At 46.2% G+C, this 20,232-nt stretch overlaps 1 long non-coding RNA gene across 1 annotated transcript; it reads right to left on the bottom strand.

Moving 5' to 3' along the window:
* Window positions 1-1,110: 1,110 nt before the first annotated feature.
* On the bottom strand, window positions 1,111-19,132 carry LOC112644593 (uncharacterized). Its single transcript, XR_003126519.3, has 3 exons — window positions 18,906-19,132; window positions 18,267-18,454; window positions 1,111-4,178 (listed from the first exon to the last, which is right to left on the bottom strand). It is a non-coding gene; the product is annotated as an uncharacterized LOC112644593 (long non-coding RNA).
* Window positions 19,133-20,232: the final 1,100 nt, after the last annotated feature.

The raw sequence follows: 20,232 nt of genomic DNA, 5'->3' as shown, positions 1-20,232 counted from the left end.
GACCAGAAGTGTTAGCAAGAAGCAAACTTTTGTTTGAACCACAGAGATGTGGGAATAGTTTGTTACTGAAACGTGGCTAGGCTCTCCTGACCAGGCAGTTTTCCTTTCTCTCTCTCTTTCTCTCTCTCTTTCTGTCATATTTTGTTTGTCTCGTCCTATTCACCTCTGTAAATCCAGGCAGATGCCTCCCACATACTTTGTTGCCTCTCCTATTTACCCGGACATCTCTGCCCAACCACCCTAGTGATTGTCTCTGCTTCTCTGAGAGATCCCTGGTTTCACAGCCTGTCCGCATCCTGCAAGTGTTCAAACTCCAGCTACCGTGGCCCAACTGGTGCAGATCTCTCCCAGCTATCCTGCTTCTGGAAACAGCTGAGAGGAGGAGGGGGACCACTGAGCCTACTAGTTTCCCCCATCTGATCTCACACCCCACCTCCCTTCCCCTCATTAATCTCAGAGATAATATATTTTCCTGAGGACAGGGAGAAAGAGATCAATGTGTCTTAGTTTAAAATTCAAGTTTGTGACTAGATAATTCCTTTTTCCAGTTTCCATCCCTGCCCCTCATTTCAGTGCATGGTTCTAACTTTCTTTAAAATATGACTCCAAACTCCCCTCGTTCAGGAAACATTTCAGGACTGATTGCACATGAATTGATTCATTCCTTTGCCGGTTGCCCCCCGGAACTTAGCTATTCAAGGGCACTGTGTTAATGTTCCCTTGCTGATGAGTTCTTTTGTAAATGTGTTCTTTGGATTTCCATGCTGCCTTTTCAGACTCAATTCTACATGTAGGATTAGCAAAAACAGCTCAGAGCTGAAATACAAGGGGACAAATTAATCTTTCACTGAGAAATATTAAAATAGCTTACTTTACAAACACTAAGAAGTCATTTAATTGGAACCTTTTCAGAGACTAGATCTTCTATTTCTTCAGGAAGTGTGCCAAACTCATGGATCTGTACATCTTAGTCATCCACCAAGTATGTTTAACTGGCTTAGGAAACATTTTCTGAGGCAAAACTTTCAATTATTTTCAGTGAGTTCCTTTTATTTTATTTTATTTTATTTTATTTTATTTTATTTTATTTTATTTATTTTGTTTGTTTGTTTGTTAAAGTTTTTTTTATATATTTAAGTAATCTCTTTGGGTCCAACATGGGGCCCAAACTCACAACCCGAAGATGAAGAGCTGTGTGCTCTTCCTACTGAGCTGGCCAGGCGCCCCCAGTTACTTTTAGAGAAAACATTTTGACGCACAAGTTTCATCTTGTAACATGGTTGATGGTTGATGATGTTACTTGTTCATCCACTTGCTTGTTCATTTGATTATTAAAAGGCACTCGATAAACACTGGGAACATGGCATCCTGTGAATAAGGCAAGGTAAGGTACACAAAAGAAAATAGAAGGCATGGTGCCTTCTGTGGAATTTGACATTTATTTATTCAGACAAGAGGAGAGAAAAGGAAACAGTGCCAAGGTGCCGATCATCTTGAGTGTGGCTGACAGGTCAACCAAATCTGGACATGGATTTCTACATAGTGCAGTGTGTGGCTTCCAATTTTTTAAGCTATCAGATACAGAGTAGGGACCAAGGTACAAATCTGCGGCAGGTCCATATTATTAAACTAAGGACAGAGTGGACAAATTGAAGGAAAACTTGATCATTTCCTCTCCTTCATTTCCTTCACTGCATTTTATTATGACTGCTCCTACCTTAATAGATTTCATTTACTGAATATCAGAGATAGAAATTGGGTTGAGGTCCTGGACTATGCTGATTTCTTCAATGCTTTGGTCCTCTTTTGAAAAATGAGCATGTGGGGCACCTGGGTGGCTCAGTAGTTTCAGCATGTGACCCAGAGTAGGGCATCCATGGTGCATCAGGTTCCTGAGCATGGTGTGGAACATAAGAGGTAAGGACACAACCGGATGGGACTCATCACAGATCTTCTTGGGCTCTGTTGATTTGGGGTCCAGAGAGAGAAGCCCCATTTCCCTTTTTTATCTGAAAAACTGTTGCCATGAACCTGGAGTTGATGTTGGCCACAGTGGCAGGTTTCTAAAGACAGCTGGAGCAGCTGGAGTTGGAAAGGATGAGTCCAACACACCAAGGGAATCTGGGGTTCACCACAGTACTCATGCTGCCCCCTCCCTGCCCTCCTCTTGGCTTGGGTACATAAGCCAGTAAAACAATGTCCTCTTTCTTTCTCATAAATAACTTCACACTGGGCTTCTATCACTTACAACCTAACAGTCTTAATTGTAGAGGCCACAAAATACTCAACACTTCACACACGGTGTCATTTAACCCTTACAAAAAGGAGGTGTGATAATTAATTTCATTTTATAGATAAGGAAACCAAAATTCTAGATCATATCACATTATCATTGCTCTCATAGTGTCCTTCCCTGTTTCTCACTATAGAGTCTTTATTTTTTTCAAATTAAATTTCTTTATTCAGAGGTGTCTAAACATCTTTTCATGCCCTCTGTCATTTTTAAAACAAATTTCTTTATTTCTTCATGAGACTCTTCCTTTAACTTTGGTCTCATTTTCTCACTCATTCAAAATAGTGGGGGGGTCCTGGGTGGCTCAGTCAAACATCTGCTTTCAGCTCAGGTCATGATCCAGGGGTCCTGGGATGAAGCTGGCGTTGGGCTCCCTGCTTAGCGGGGAGTCTGCTTCTCCCTCTCCCTCTATGCCTCCCCCCAACTTGTGCTCTCTCTCTCTGTCTCTCAAAAAATAAAAATAAAATCTTTAAAAAAAATAATATATATTGAACAACCACAATAAACCAGGCACCGGGATCCCTGGGTGGCGCAGCGGTTTGGCGCCTGCCTTTGGCCCAGGGCGTGATCCTGGAGACCCGGGATCAAATCCCACATCGGGCTCTCGGTGCATGGAGCCTGCTTCTCCCTCTGCCTGTGTCTCTGCCTCTCTCTCTCTCTCTCTGTGTGACTATCATAAATAAATAAAAATTAAAAAAAAAAAAATAAATAAACCAGGCACCATGCTAGATTCTAGAACATCATCATGAGCCAGATGGGCACACCCACCATCTGCTCAAAGCCTGAAGATCACGGGGGAAGAGAGACAGGCAGTTACCCATCAGGCCTCTGTGCACTGCAGTGAAGGAAGCACATGTTGCTGGGGAAACCCACAGGAGGAGCACTCCATCCTAGAAGGCTCAGGAAAGATCTGAACCAACACCTGAAAGATGTCTTTCCTTTTGCCCCTTACTACTGTTTTTCATCATCTCCATCTCACACGATGTGTTTTCCTTGTACTGGTTCTTCCATCCAAGGCCCTTAGACCCAAGTCCAACAAGCACTGATGGACCATCTACTATGTGTTAGAAACTGCCCTGGGGATACATTGATACACTGATGGGGAGACAGGAGCCGAAAAAGCATTTCACTGAGTGTAGACCCTTGAGATGAAAGTGGCCTGGGGTGCTGGAGAGTGGGGACAGGGCTCCTTGGTCCTGGATACCACACCCCTGTGGAGCCTTCTTTTGTGGTCTCTCCCCTCCTCGCGGCTTGGAGCCTTCCTCTGTTGATTAACCGTCTGATTCCACATCTTGCCAATCCCCTTCATTTCCTCATCTACGGAGATTTTCACTCTTATTTCCTAACCCCTCCATTATTTACATGGAAGTAAGGAATCTGGATATAAGCAAAGTGGTTGCTTTTATCCTATATTTTTTTAGGAAGTGAAAAACACAGGCCAACTACCAGATCCACTCTGAGATTTGATTGTATTGAACTGGAAAGAACAATGTTTCTCATTCTAACTCCTCTGTTAGCTTCATGCCTTTGTTTGCTTCCCGTAAGTTCCCCTCACTCATTCCATCCATGTTGTTGCTCTTATTTTTGATGATCCATTGTCTCTACATCTTTCCTGAAAGTGATGATCAGGAGGGGGTGTCATGAAGGATGAAGGAAAGAACGATGTACTGAGCAGCATATCTGGGGTGTACAAAAGGACTTGAGAGGGTGTAAAGTCACGTTTGCCCAATTTATACCATCATTCATTTTTCTCCGTCCTTAGTTTCTATTAGTTTGGCTCTTCCTGGGCCTCTGTTGTTCCGTTGCTTCATCAGGGCCCCCCTTTTCCCGAGGGCCCCCACTCTTCTGAGACAAGAGTCCCTGACTCTCCAAATCTGCAACAAAACTGACAAGGATGAAAGGACAAGTCATTTTACCATGGTTCAGGAAACCTGCATAACCTTGGCTTCCCCAGTAAACTCTTCCTGGTATTTAAAACATGTGTGAACTGAGATAAGATTCTGAAAATATTAACAAAACCCAGGCCTCCACACAAAATAATCCCACAGGAATAATATTCATGACAACAGCACCCACCAGGGTTCACAAGCCACGGCTGAAATGTTACTACTACTGTGCAATGGAAACTGCAGGCTCCCCACTATGGAAGTGGAGCACGAGCTTGAATGAAACCATGCTGTGTGTTTCCCAAACCGTGTGGACAGCCCAATCACACTGTGATACACAAGGAACTCACTATTTTATTTTATTTTATTTTATTTTATTTTATTTATTTTATTTTTTATGAAAGTAAAACTTATTAGTTTTAAATTCAAAGTATGACAGCCAAAAAAATATTCTTAAATATTGCTTCCTTCAGTAGAAGATTCTTGTCTTTAGCACGCTTCTCTGTGGGCTCCCACCATTGAATGTGAAAAGTGGCATTAAATCACACTTACAGCTTCTAAGCCAGGCCATTTGCCTTGTACCCTTTTCAATTAAACTATCCCAGTAGCCAGAAATCTAACCAGGGACTGTGGGGGAAGAGGAGCAGAACTAAATAGAGGGGAGAAACAGTTGTAGGAAAGGAAGAAAAGAATTCCTCGCGCGTTCAGGACTACCAGGGATGGCAGGATTCAGCTGCTTTGGAAACTACTCAGAAATATTCTACTCCAGGTCAGATGGAGCAGCTGCTATTTTGAGCGGAGGAAATCCTGGTCACCTGTGGGATGTTGATAGAATTGAGCCTACTTCTCACCTCACCTTGAAATCTCTCCACTTCAGCTTCCATCAAAACCTGGAAATAACTCATTTAATCCACTTCTTTTCTCAGTGTTTGGAACTCGACACTTTATCTCTTCCAGGATTCTTTTTTTCCCTGAGGCTTCATGAGAACTTTGCCCTCTGATATCTACAATATTTAGTGTTGCTCATTTTTTCCTAATTTTTACTTTCCCTGGATTTTTTTAGATGATCCCGTCACCTCCCAAAGTTGTCACTCTCTTTCTTCTACTCACAATGTTCCAGAATCCTGGAAAGCACATTCTTATTCGTAATCATGGAAATGACTACCCACTAAAGGTAAACCCAGAAGACAATTCCAAGTGAATCATTCCTAAACCATCACTAGCAGTCACAGGGATTGCCCTGACCACAATGCTGGAGAGATGCCTGGAAGACTTGCTCACCTGGCGAAATAATCATTTACCCTCCTCCACATCTCCCATATTCCACAGGGAAGCCAAGATTTTCATTGCATGACATCTCCAAGATAGTAATCAGCACCATTTAATCTTCAGGTAAATGCGCAGGGTACCACACTGACCCTATAGGACATGAGAAATCAGGAGCTGATGTGAATCTGCTGATCATCCCATGGTTATAGGAATCATGGCATAAGTCCTGAGGGGGTTTCCCTTGTAGATCAACATGGTAAAATGCTTGGTCAGGCTCTAAGCTCAGACTGCATGGGCTCAAATCCAAGTTCTACTGCTGACTAGCCGGGTGACTGGGGCAAGTTACTCAAACCTCGTGAGCTTCCATTACTTCATGCGTAAAGTGTTTCAAAGAGTGTCGGGCACAGCAATAAATGCATGCTCTTTTTTATCATTGCTGCCTTCATCACATTTGGGTCAGATTATGAGCCTTGTTAAATGAATAATTAATTAAACTACACATTTATTTCCACCAAATATAATTAAAATAACAACTATGTTAAATTTGCATGGAAGTGAGGAATCTGGATATAAGCAAAGTGGTTTGTGCCACTTTGTCAGCTATGTGCCAAGTACTGTATAAGGGCCCAGGAATATCAGTGCCATTTAATATTTTCAATGATGCTGTAACTTAGGGATTAGGACTGGTCCCCTTTTAAATGGGGACAATGGGGATTCAGGAGTGGTGATGAACTGCCCATGGTCATTCACTAACGTGAAGAGAGGCTATTTATTCATACCCAGTTCTCTGACTCCAAAGCCCATGCTTGAACTGCTATGAGATACTGTCCTTCTGACTAATAGCTTATCCAAAGCCAAGGTCAAGAGGGCACCTGGGTGGCTCAGCAGTTGAGCATCTGCCTTTGGTTCAGGTCGTGATCTCAGGGTCCTGGGATTGAGTCCCACATTGGGCTCACCGTGGGGAGCCTCCTTCTCCCTCTGCCTGTGTCTCTGCCTCTGTCTATGTCTCTCATGAATAAATAAATAAAATCTTTAAAAAAGAAAAAAAGAGGCAAGGTCAATATGTCAGATGTGAAATGAAATTCAGCAAGGCCCAAATTGTGTATGTATTTACACGTGTATGTTTGCTTAAGTCAGATTTAACAATGAGGAGAAAAACCTGAAATAGTTCTTTCCCGCTCACTGCCCCAGGCCTATAAGACAGAGATGCCTGAGGGGAAAATACTACTGTGCCAGCAAATTTCCCCTGGAATGAAAGCGGACTCCCCAGTTGAGTCTGGCCTCCTTATTTCTCTTTGCTTGTTCTTGATCTTGGCTCTTGTATGAAAGGCTTATTTGTTCTAATTGTTAGAGTAGCCACTGAATCTGTCCTCAGGCAACAAATTCTTTACTCTTAGCCTCGAATCTTCACTTCTCACCTGTTCAGAGTCGTTCAGAACCCCATCAGTGTCAAATTACAGGAGGGCCCAAGAGTCTGCATGAGGGGAAACAAGTCCTTTTTAAAAGTGAGGCTAACACATGGAAAGACACAAAAATGAGGAGCATGCTTGTGATAATAAACTTAGAAACTTGAAAGCACACAAATTTATTATCTTCCAGTTTTGGACATCAGAACTACAAAATGGGTCTTACTAAAATCAGGGTGTCAGCAGGGCTGAGTTCCTTCTAAAGGCTCTAGGGGAGAATCCATTTCCTTGTTTTTCTAGCTTCTTCTTTTTTTTTTTTTTTTAGATTTTATTTATTTATTCATGAGAGACACAGAGAGAGGCAGAGACACAGGCAGAGGGAGAAGCAGACTCCATGCAGGGAGCCTGATGTGGAACTTGACCCCAGGACCCCAGGATCATGACCTGAGCTGAAGGCAGACGCTCAACCACTGAGCCACCCAGGCGCCCCTGGTTTTCCAGTGTCCAGAGGCTGCCACATTCCTCAACTCTTGGCCTCTTTGGCCAGCAACCACATCACTCCCACCTCTGCTTCCATTGTCATACCTCCTCTGACTCTTCTGCCTCCTCTTTCTCTCTCAAAGACTCTAGTGACTACATTGGGAAGATAATGTCCCTATCTCGAGAGCCTTAACTTCATCACATCTGCAAAGCCCCTTTTGTCATGTAAGGTCATGTATTCCCAGGTTCTAAGGATTAGAATGTGGACATCTTTGGGGGACCATTACTCTGCCCACCACAATGGGTCTTCTTCTATCTGTTTAGGTTCCCAGGATTCTCACCATAGCTGCCATGTTTTCACCTGTGGCATGAGACCTTCGCTCATGGTGGGAAGGAGCTTGCAGAGCTCTGCACTCCCCAGAAAGCCTACTATAAGCGTGTGGGTCATACATGGGAAAGCCTTCCTGAAAGCTTTACAGTAGAAGGGATCCAAACAGATTCCTGGCCAGAGGACTTGAATCATGGAGGAGTAAAAAAAAGTCTGCCTTTGTTTGTACCCTCTACTGCCTCTGCTTAGCTGGGCCCAGGAGAAGGAAAGGATGAAGGCAGGGTCTCACCACCATTTTTTACATCAGGAGGCAATAGCCCATCTCACAGGTGTCTCAGAAAGCCAAAAGCCCCAACTCTGAGAAAAGAATATATTACACAGCCCATGCACCTGCCTACTTGCCTGCTGTATTAGTCAGGAAGCTCTACCCTGTGGCCCAACCCCTTTGACAATAACACCTGGGCCCTTCCCCGATTGGTCTTGGGAGAAGCACCTGTCTTTTGGGGGAAATATTTGAATGGCTTTTTTTTTTCCAGCCAGCCTGTCTTGAACATGTCCTGTACTGGTTCATTGTCCCTGAGGCTGTTTTGGGACTTTCCTTCTTGAACAAGCAAGGCCTCTAGAGATTATGAGAGTCGTGAGATTCTCTGATTCACTGGCCTACAGACAATCCTACGGGGAAATGGCACTGTGTTCTACTTGCACATCTGTAATTGGACTCAGAACTTGAGAAGTGGACATTTGGCTGCAGGCTAAATCCCCCTACAGCAAATATTGTCACAGCTGAGAATCTCTGTGGACCCACAGTATTTCTAAGAACACAGATGTCCCCTACAACTTTCTGCCTGTGATTTCTTGGGTATATCTGCTTTATCGGGAAGCTTAGCATCGCTGTGGTCTGAGGCTAGCTCCCAGTGCTATATAAATAAGTAGATGCACTCTTCTGTGCTATAAAGCACTTGGCTGCATCTGGGATTCTATTACTATCTCCTCTGGGCTTCTGTAGGCTCTATTTGGTGTTGGCCACACAGCTCTGCCCTATGGCTGGCTCTGTTCTTGTTGGGAGGTTGCCTCTGTTGGATGCAGGCTGTCGGACCACACAGGGACTGTTAATAAACTGTTTACTCCATGCTGGTGTTCAGGCTGGGACACCCAGTGTGGTCCACCTCCACCTTAATGACCGGATCTCTGTAGCTCACACCCCCTAATCAGGTACTTCAGAACCGGCTGGGGTTTCTTTCTTTAGTCTGGCAAGCTCTTTGCTTTTCATCCTTTGCCCTTACATCCTGCCTGAATTTTCTCTCCATTCACTCTGGAAAAGCAAAAAATCCAAATGTCAGACCCACCAAGTAGCTTTAAGTAATCGTTCTTATTTCTATACAAGAGGCATTTGGGGAAACGAGAGCATGTTTTAAGAAACCACTGAGTTTTAGACATTACTCCAACACAAAGGCTGCTCATCTTTCAGGTAAGGTGATGGTCAGGGTCCGTGTAGCAATGGCAAAGGGAAGCTGACCGCCATTTTCCCTTCTAGAAGTCTTTTGGTTACATTTAACTTTGCCACTTGCACACTCTAGGAAACTTCTTCAGACCAGACGATGAGGATGAGCCCCCTGACCAGTGAGGAAGAGAGAAAGACCTTTGTGGCTTGCCCCCTTGGGAGAAGAAAGCGGAGATCTAGAGCCACAGGGCCCCTGCCCCCTGCCTCCCTGCGTGCCTCCCTCAACCATTCCAAGGATGCTGACAGCCATAAAAAATCAGGCCTGTTAGCAACAGGAAAGATCACAGGCCTTGATTCCTGTCGAGCTCCTCCAACAACAGCTGCCATCTGGCTCACCATCACAGACGAACGCGGACCCTGATTTATGGGGCAGCCCGGGTCAGGGAGTGGGCCACGTGCATTGCCCTTTCCCCCACAAACACCCCAGTGGGCCGGGGCCTGGGAGAGGGCTACTGCAGGTCATCGATAAATCCTGGGGATAAAACAATGCAGAAGTTATTAAAGGGAGCGGGGAGGGGACCAATGTGAGTTATTCCAATTACAGGCATGGTTATCTTCTTCCGTGCAGTTCAAAGCGCGTGCACCCTAATGCATTTCAGCGGCTAATAAAAGTACCGAGGGCTGCTTTTTTTCTTCTTCTTGAAACCCACAGTGCTTATAAATTATAGTGCAGAGGGGTGTGAAAGATACATGGTAGCTTTGAAGCAGCGCTGACAGCCTCAAACTAATCGATCATAGAAGGAAGTCCACAGTAATAGATGATGCACCATTTATCTAAAGCAAAAATAGATAGTCTCCCTGTGGGAATAGGAAGGAAAAGAAAAAAAAACTAAAATGAGGGGTGGGCATGGGGGGACAAATGTAACATTTCTGATGTTTCAGCTGCAGGCTTTAAAACCAGAGGCACAATAAATAAATAAATAAATAAATAAACAAACAAACAAACAAACAAACAAACACCAGAGACACTGCGGCTTCACCTGAGAAGAGGGGGTGGCACAGAGGGGCCGGACCACCATGGCCCGGGTGCGCCGAGGGGACCAAGACCTTTACCATCTACAGCTTTTCCAGACGAAACTTTGAACAGAACCCTCCGCAGCTGGCCAGGAAATTCTCCTTAGCGTTTATTGTACTAAAAGGGAATTGACTGGAAATTATAATTAAATCGCGTTTGTGCGGCCTGGTTGTGCGGGGGGGGGGGGGGGGGTGCAGAGATTTAGGGAAATGATCGTGTCGTACAAAAAATGTTAGAAGATGTACCTGTGAGGACGCCTGGCTCAGGGATTGAGCGTCTGCCTTCCACCCAGGGTGTGACTCCAGTGTCCTGGGATCGAGTCCCTCATCAGGCTCCCCAGAGAGAGCCTGCTTCTCCCTCTGCCTATGTCTCTGCCTCTGTCTCTGTGTCTCTCATGAATAAATAAAATCGAAGAAGAAGAAGAGGAGGAGGAGGAAGAAGAAAGAAGAAGAAGAACCACCTGTGGTTGTGCAGCTCCCAAGCCCAGCCACACGCAGCACAGAAGTGGAGCACCGCTGGGCCCAGACCTCCCTGCGGAGGTCCACAGGGAAGTCCTGCACCCCATGTCCTTTCATCTGGGAGATCGAGGCACTCAAAGATAGTTTGCTCTTTCACGTAGACTGAGCACCTCCCAAGCCACATGTACATTTGCTTAAAGGAAGACACTTTTTTTTTAAAGAAATACAAAAAAAAAAAAAAAAAAGGAAGCTGTAGTCTGTTGTTAAAATACAATCCCTAGTTACACTTGATCAGAATTTTACAAATGTGGGATCCCTGGGTGGCGCAGTGGTTTGGCGCCTGCCTTTGGCCCAGGGCGCGATCCTGGAGACCCGGGATCGAATCCCACGTCGGGCTCCCGGTGCATGGAGCCTGCTTCTCCCTCTGCCTGTGTCTCTGCCTCTCTCTCTCTCTCTCTCTGTGACTATCATAAATAAATAAAAATTAAAAAAAAAAAAAAAAAAAAGAATTTTACAAATGTGCGTTATATGAGGGGGCCGGGCAAGAATGGCCTCAGCTCCGGACTCTTGCGTCTCTCTCCAGACCCCTGCAGTGCTCACATGCCACCACGAGTTATTTAACTATAGTCACAGGTTGGAGGGTGCTGCTCCTCTACTGTGATTCTGCGGCCAGCACGCTCCTCTCCGACAGCTCCGCCAAGCCCTGAACACAACATTCAAGGATTTTCTCAACACATCCTTGGGCTCTAGCCTCACCACTGAGCGTGCCCCCATCTCACTGCACTGTGGCCACACCCCACAACGGGGCGGTTCATCCCCTCTCACCTCCCTGCCTCCCAGAGTCCAGTGGCATCTGCCTAGAGGGCCTTTGGCTTCTGCCTGGAGGTCTCTCTGGCATGCGTCCTCCTAGATGCAGCCTGGTGATCACCAGTTCACCCCTCCTGTGGTTGGCATATTCTGTTGTCACAGGGGACTTTGATCCTTTGCTCTCAACCCCACACCACACTGGGTGCTGCTCTTGGGGCTTGACCTTGAGCACGCACCTCGCCTCCTCCAAACCATGTGTGTGCCCACCCAGCAGGCCTCCCTGGTGAGCATGCTGTGAGTGGCACGTCTTCCAACTGGGTGACAGATGCAGAGTGATGGCTGAGGGGGCCTGTGCTGTGGGGCAGGGGGTGACAGGGCCCACTAACAAGCAGTAACTGGGGACTCAGAGCAGGTGCGCTGCCTCCGAGCTAAGTTTTTATCACGATGGGCTGTTATTTACCTTCTCCAGACCCAGTAAGCAGCCTGTTTCCATAAATTAAAACAGAGCGAGGGATCCCTGAGTGGCTCAGCGGTTTAGCGCCTGCCTTTGGCCCAGGGCGCGATCCCCGGGATCGAGTCCCATGTCGGGCTCCTGGCATGGAGCCTGCTTCTCCCTCTGCCTGTGTCTCTGCCTCCCTTGCCTCTCTCTGTGACTATCATGAATAAATAAATAAATAATCTTAAAACACACACACACACACACACACACACACACAGAGCGAGGCAGGTTTCCTGAGTTGATTTTAGGTTCTGCCAGTCATGAACCAGGAAACTCTGGGGAGTGTCTCTCACCTCCAAGAGTTATCAGAGTGCCCATCCCAGACGGTTGCTGCAAGAATTAAATGAGGCAGGAGTGTAAAGTGACTGAGATAATATCTGGCACAAAGTCAGAGTTCAATGGCTATTAGCTATTATTAGTTATTACTTCTAACACTCACACACAACACAAGGTCAATTTCCCCATTCGGCAGCAAATAGGCCATGAAAATATTATAAATAAGGATCTGTCCCCAGAATTACAATTATTCCTTAGTTTTCCATGGTTCTAATGCTCTTCCCACAAGTATTTTATCCCATATAGTAAGGAATGTGCTAGACGGTCCTAATTTCAAATAATCTTACCAATAGTTTTCATAAACCATCCAAACATTTGGGAAACAAAGTACTCTCACCACCCAAACGACATCCCCCAGACTGCCTCTTTTACCTAAAAGTGGAGCTTAAAAAATATATATAAATATATGTATTTTTACATATATGTATACATTACAAAATATATGTATATATTTACATATATAAATATATGTATATATTTATATATATATATTTTTTTTAGCTTAAACTTTAACTCTTTTTTTACATTTGAAAAATATGACCTACATTCTATGGCCCTCGAGCTTACTGAGGTCATGGAGCAGCGGCCCCATTCCTTATCCACCAAGGCAGTCCGGGAGCAGCTGGGGGACCTCTGACTACAATCCCATCCTCCTGGGCCATGGGGCCCAGGTTCTGCAAGGAGAACCTGCGCTCATCTCAAGGGCAGCTTGGAAAAGGCTGGAGAATCACCTGGCTCACTCAGATGCTTCAGAATCACCTGGCTGAATGAACGAATGGAGCAAACAGATGCACACACACAGCACCCGGCCTGGCACATGGGCCCATGCACACTCCGTGGATGGGTGGCCGGCAAGGAGAGGTTCTTGGCTCCTGCTCCTACCCCAGAGACCCCTCAAGCAGACCCCTGGAGGAGTGTGTTGTCCCCGGTGTCCCCTCTAGGTTCCCGTCAGAGGGCGTTGGTTGCCCTGAAGCCTCACATGTTGTGTGAACTGTGTGTGGTGTGTGCAGTGCCCTGGAATTCAGGTTCCAGAACCCCCTCTCCTCCACCCAGCATAGCCAGTGTGGGGAGCCCTTCAACACAGGCATCTCTTCACTATCCTGCACGAAGGATTTTTTTCCATTGGTGAACTGAATGCTGTTTGGTTTCCACGGTGAGAAGAGACCCTGGCGTTGGGAGCAGGTTTGGAGAAGGCGGAAGGACCTCCAGCCTGGATGGGGGGGATTGCCCTGGGGGCTGTGATTCGGGTCACTTGTTGAGCAGGGGTGAATCTCTTCTGTCTCGTCCATCCCATTCCAGATGGCAGTGCATGTCCCCAGGGGCCGAGGCATCCCTCTGACTTCCCTCCCTCCTTCTGCCCTTTCCATCCTTCCTTAGTCCTCTCCAGCCTAGAATCCGATAAGAGTTGCAGGAAATAATTGGAAACCAACCTCCCCAGGTGTTCATCATATAAAAAAGGACGGCTCTGTCTGGCGCAGCTGTTGCCACTGGTGCTTCTCCTGGTCGACCTGAGACTTTTAGTGTCCTACAAATGAATATTAGTAAATAAATAAAAGAAATGCCTTTTTTCACCTGGCGACTACTCAGCCTCCTGATAATTAACTCGCTCTTTTCTCCCCCCTCTCTTACCAACCGTGAGCAGTAATGTTCTCTGGTAAACAGGCTGCTCATGACTGTCCTGCCAACAGGTGCTTTCCGTAGAGGATGAGCTGTCCCATGGAGGCACATGTTGAAAGCCAGAAGCTCACAGGTCAATTTGCCCCATGCAATGGGATTTTAAAGGTTGATCCTACATTGAAAAATAGAGACTTCACAAGAAAATTCATATTTTGGCCATTTCTTGGAAATTGGGAGATGCTTTTGGAGATGGTGGGCCTACATTCCTACTTGGCAGGAATTGCCTGGTGCCTGGTGCCTACATTCCTACTTGGCAGGAATTGCCTGGTGCCTCTCAGCACCATGGCCTCACACTTCCTCTTAACTCTTGAGACCACAGCTGAATGTCAGATGTAATTTATCATTTTATTAGTTCTGTTGTTTCCCTTACAGTAGAGATATTTTTTCTGTGCCCATATGCTGTGAATTGACGATGACTGAAAATTCATGATCATTCCTCCCATCGAGAAAAGGGAAGTCAATTTCCCCTTTTGAATCAGGGCTGGCCCATGACTTGCTCTGTCCAACAGAATGTGGTAGAAGTGATGCTGCCTAACTTCTTAAATGGGGCCATTAGACATTCAGTTTCTGCTTTCATGTACTTGGAACACTCCATCTTGGATCTCAGCCATCCTGCTGTGAGAAGCCCACACCACTTATAGAGGCCATCTGGAAAGAACTAGAACATTCCATTCCACAACCCCAGTTGAGCTCCCAGCCAACAGCCAGCCCCACCATCAGCCATATAAGTGAGCAATCCTGGACATTCCAGCCTGGTTGTGCCTCCAAATTATCACCACCCTGGCTAACACTCCATGCAAAAAAAATACCCAGCAGACCCCAGTCCACCCACCAAATCATGAGAAGTAGTACATGGCTGTGGTTATTTTATATCACTAAGTTTTGGGGGTGGTTTCCTCTGTAGCAATCACTAATCAAAACATCCTATCATTATCAAATTTGAAGAGGAAAGAAAGGTAGATAAGGAGACAGGTCTCAGGAAAAATGGAAGAAAGTAATCGTTTTTGGAACTGAAGACTCTTCCTACTGAATTTGTACATAAATATCCAGCTTGCTTCAAAAATTTACACCGCCAGTTCTCGAAAGCATTTCTGTCAAGGACTCTGGCTCTAAGGGATAGTGGCCACAGAGGCCTGCAGATCACAATCTAAGTTCTGCTTCTTTCTTACTAGCTTTCTAATGGTGAGCAATCATCAATTCTCTGACCTTCAATTTTCCCGTCTTTGCAAGTGGAATACCAGTATCTGCTCTGTTAACCTTAATGGATGTTTTATAAATTGTAAAGGACTTTGTAAATGCAAAATAGTTATTTGCATTTCATGTCCCCAATTTTTTTTAAAAGGCTATACAACTCCTGGGATACTCCAAAAGTATGCTGTTTTTATTTGAAATGCTGAGAGTGACATATTGGAATTTGTCCATCCAGCTGACCTTGAATTCCAGGTCTATGGAGCAGGGATGACAAAAAGATTTCAACTCATATGCCTATCCAGGTGTGTTTACTGCCTGGAGAACTGTGTTGCGAATGATCTGAGGCCACATCTGGGAAGGGAGATGGGTACATGCGGGCCGTGAATTGACCCTCAGCATGAAAAATCTTCTTTTTGTTTTTTTTAAGATTTTATTTATTTATTCATGAGAGACACAGAGAGAGAGGTAGAGACACAGGCAGAGGGAGAAGCAGGCTCCATGCAGGGAGCCTGACATGGGACTCAATCCCGGGACTCCAGGATCACGCCCTGGGCTGAAGGTGGTGCTAAACCGCTGAGCCACCCGGGCTGTCTGAACAATCTTTTTTTTAAAGGGCTTTTTCTTTTGTTTTTAAAGAGCCTTTGAATGAAATAACAAAGCTTAAGTTAGGGGACTGGATTTGAGCTGTGTGACTGTGACCATGGACCACACATAACTTTTCTGATCTCCAGTCATGTCATCTGCAAAATGACAGTGAGGATGAGGATGATGACGCATTTATTGAACGTTGACTCCATGGTGGATACATTCTCTTTCTCTTGATCCCTACAACAACCTCTTGGAATAAGGTCGGTTTCATCATTACCCCCATTTTACACATGAAGACATGGAAACACACATGGAGAACTTGCCGACATCACACAGCTAGTAAGTCTGGGAACCAAGACTTGAACCCTGATAGTATAGACCAAATGATGGCAAACTTTTGCAATAAAGGGCTAGAGAGTAGATATTTCAGGTTCTGTAAGCCACACAGTGGCTGTGCAACTACTCAACTCTGCTGTTGCAGCTCAAAAACAGCCAGGGACAATACGTAAACAAATGGGGTGGCTATCTTCCAATAAAATTTTATTTGCAAAAACAGGCAGTGAAGTGGATTTGGCCTGTGGGCTGTAGTTTACCAACCTCTGGTCTAGGGAGGTGCTTTCCAATAGAAACAATGCAAGCCGCAAATTACACAGATTATGTATATAATTTAAAATTTTATGTAATTCATATTTTCTACTCACATTTTAAATAAAAGTTCAGAGACAGGTGAAACTAATTTTAATACTATATTTTAAACACAATATATCCAAAATATTGTTTCAATGTGTTATCAATATTTTTTAAATTATTGATATAGTTTACTTTTCTTTTTTTTTTTTTTTATATCTTTGAAGTCCAGTGTGTACTTTATACTTAGAGCACATCACAGCTGGGACCACATGTAGCTGGTGACTACATGGAGGCCCTCAGGTCTAGAACCCAGCCTTTCTGTCTGCCTCAGCAGGACCTTGGGGCTAATACATAAGAACGCAGGATAGAAATGCTAATTATTGGTTTTGATTCATTTGGGTCTCTTGGATGGTTCCCAGGTCCTACCTTGTATGAACCATTTCAAGAGTTTGATTTTAATTTAATGATTTGGAATTCAGAATGCATTTTTCCTTAGAAACAACACTATAAATGGCTGCTAGAGTGTTGGGCCCTTCCACAAAGCCCTAATTAATGGGTGGTATACCTGTCAAACACAGTGTGGCTTGAATTACCCCTAATGATCATCCACAATGTGATTTTCTGCTAGCTCTAAGGATACTGGGAACAAACTCTGGCCTTGGGCAGCAGGTCAAAGCAGGTGCCCCCCCCACTCCCCTGCCCCCACCCCGGATCTTTTGTGGCCAGGCCACCCTCTGAGATCTGAGTCATGGTCTGAGCAGTTGTCCCTTGTTGGCGAGAGCTCCGATGCCCATGTGCTTTGCCTGAATTCTGGGAAGGCTGCGTTCCTAAGTCAGAGGTTGCCCAGCCCAAATGCCTCTCTCTCCACCAGTGTCTTATAAAGGGTCCAGTATATACATTTCATTGCTTCCTATAGGTACAAGTTCAGGCCTCAGAAAGCAAGCAATAGAGCATTCAGTAGTGATTCCCAGACTGTGGAGTTTAATGGATCAATAACATTTCAAAACCAAAACAAAACTAAACTAAACTAGAGAACCTATATAAAGTGGCCTTCTTGCAATTTTTCCAAGTAAACACATTAAGGGGGTAAAGACCCCTACCATACACTGGCACCAGTATTTTAACATCAGAACAGCGTTTTAATGCTGAGTAAAGGAGGGAAGGGGCTCAGAATTAGAGACACTTTTTTTTTAATCGAATAAATTTGATTTTGTAGAAAATTCCTACTGCATGGCCTTTATTTTTAGCATTTTGTCAAGGACCTTAAAAACTTTGCCTCCAGAGTCATGGGTTCTCAGGCTAGCATTTGGGAGCCCGAGTGACTAAAATGGCTCAGGGCAGTTGCATGGGATAATGAAAGGTCTGGAAAGTAAGCAGAGGGAGGGACGTGGCAGCAGAGCCCTTAGGTGAGCTCGCCTCCCACCTTCAGGAGGGTTTTGGGTAAAAGAGACATAACTGCGACAGAAAACAGACCCTTTACTGGCACTACTATCTTAGGTTCACATCTCGTGGTGGACTTTAGAAGGTATTTACACATCCCTTTTACCTCCTTGGATCTTCTCCAAAACTCCACAAGTTAAACGGAGAAGATACGCCACGTATCATATAGATTAGACGGTGCCACGGACGGAATTCCCAAGATTGCTGCTCTAAATTTTTTATTTTCTTTTTGGTGACTTTTTTACTACAGCCCACGTTCAACACCCAAGGAATGGATTTGGAGACTGGAACTCCTGTAAAATAAGGATGACTCTATCGCTCATTCATCTTATAACCTTAGATGTTGCCTCATCTATAGGACAAGAATTATAAACTGCATGATAATGAGGGCTCACTGATTCCTGTAAAAGGGTTTCAAAGCTCCTCTGATGAAAGGAAAAGCAAAGTAGAAAGAATCCTTACAATAGATGTCTCCAGGCCGTGGGTTTTCTTCTCAGGGGTGGGCAGGTCCCCAGCCACCCTCCTGCCGCCTTGGGTACAGGCTCCCTGGGTACAGGCTCCATGTCCTTTCTTCTCTCCTCTCTGCAGCAGCCTCGCCCCACTCATCACCACCATGGCATGGCGGAGCAAACAAGCATGCAGGCTCCTACCTGGGTTTTGAAAAGTTACTTTAGTGACCTTTCCTGCCATTAACCATTTTGGAAGAGTGATTGTCAATGGTAATCTCATCCAGGGTTTTCCTGATGAGATTGTGTTTGAATTATCCCCAATTTTCAAAGGTTTGAAAGACCACGCGCGTGCACACACACACACACACACACACACCCAAATATGGATGACAAGACCCCAGCTCTGGTTGTTCAGCACCTCAAATGAGTTCAGTCTGGATATTTTGAGCATCACTGAAGTGGTCTGCGTCCACCCCATCTCCCCATCTCTACCCTTCCTGCTTCACATTTTCTTTTTAAAACCATGCTTCTGTTACTAACGGTTCCTTCTGAACCCAACATCTAGGGCTTTGAAGTAACCATATAAAGCAATAGACAGACTGCAAGCAAATGGCAGAGCACTGAGCCTCTGAGCACAGAATTTTCAGCTTACTCCTTCCTCTTGCTCTTCACAATCTCTGGAATTCGGCTTTGAACGGGACTCAGCCTTAGATGACAAGGCGTCTCTCTGGTGTGGCAGCCAACGCTCCGTTTCGCCCACTCGTTTCTCCCCAGGCCCGGCGTGCAAGGCCCTGCAGCCCGGGGGCAGCCCCCCCCCCGCCCCGCCCCGGCAGAGGGAGACAGGGGTCGGGGCGTCTGGGGCGCACCGGACGCTGACGCCCTGACCCTGAGCTTGTCCTCAGGGCGGAGGTTCCCACTGCTCGGGAGCGCCAGAGGGTTGGGAGGGAGGGAGAAGAAACAAATCTGCGTGCACAGCACCTCCCCCCGCAGGGTGCCAGCGCTGACGTCCTCCGCACCAGCTCCCCTGGGAAGCGCTTCCCCCCTCCTGTGTCCTCCACCTTCCTCTTCCTAACTCTCCCTATTCTCTGTCCCCACCCTTCTCCCGAAGCCAGACACGGAGGCGTGGGTGCGAGTCCTTCTACATGCCGTGGCCGTGGGAAGAGCGTGCTGCCGCCTCAGGCACAGCAGAGGAGGCTTGTGCAACCCCGGCTGCTCCACGGGGCATCTTGGGAACGTGCAGGTTTACACCGGGAGCATCTTGCCAACAGGCAGGTCCACACCTGGGAGGGTCTTTGGGCTCAGAGGCTGCTCTTCCACCCAACAGCGGGTGACGTGTGCACACCCGTCCCCACCGTCACAGGGAGCAGTGGGAGCCCCTTGATATTTCGTTTCTGTCTCTTGGCTCAGTAGCCCCTCAGGAGCCCTCCTCCTCCGCGCCGCCCACCGTGTCTGCTGCCCGGCTCCCAGCACTCACCTGGTGTCTCCAGGGCCGGCGGCGCTGCCACAGCCTCTGGCAGCTGAGGTCCTCAATACCCGCCCCCCGTGGGAGACTTTCTTGGGTACCTAGAAGCAGAATTGGGTGGGCCTTGGGTGGACGTCACTGGATTAAGGGCACCCAGACTGTCCTGCTGTGGACCGCGCCTCATCCTACAATGGTCTGGCTGAGGGGCGCCTGGGTGGCTCAGCGGTTGAGCGTCTGCCTTTGGTTCAGGGCGTGATCCTGGGGTCCTGGGATGGAGTCCCACATGGGGCTCCCCAGAGGGAGCCTGCTTCTCCCTCTGCCTGTGTCTCTGCCTCTGTGTCTGTGTCTCTCAGGAATAAATGAATAAAATCTTTAATAAATAAATAAACAAACTGGTCTGGCTGAGACTTTCCACTATTATCACAAACACTTTTGCGGTGGTAACAGTCACACCCGCGACAGGTGGTGGTGACGGGCCTGGGCAGCAAGTGCGATGTGTGGCAGCCTTAGGAACAGA

The sequence above is a fragment of the Canis lupus genome, chromosome 1 (assembly GCF_003254725.2).
Source record: "Canis lupus dingo isolate Sandy chromosome 1, ASM325472v2, whole genome shotgun sequence".
NCBI classification, from domain to species: Eukaryota; Metazoa; Chordata; class Mammalia; order Carnivora; family Canidae; genus Canis; species Canis lupus.
The sequence above is the reverse complement of the archived record's forward strand: the minus strand, read 5'-3'. Positions and strand labels throughout refer to the sequence as shown.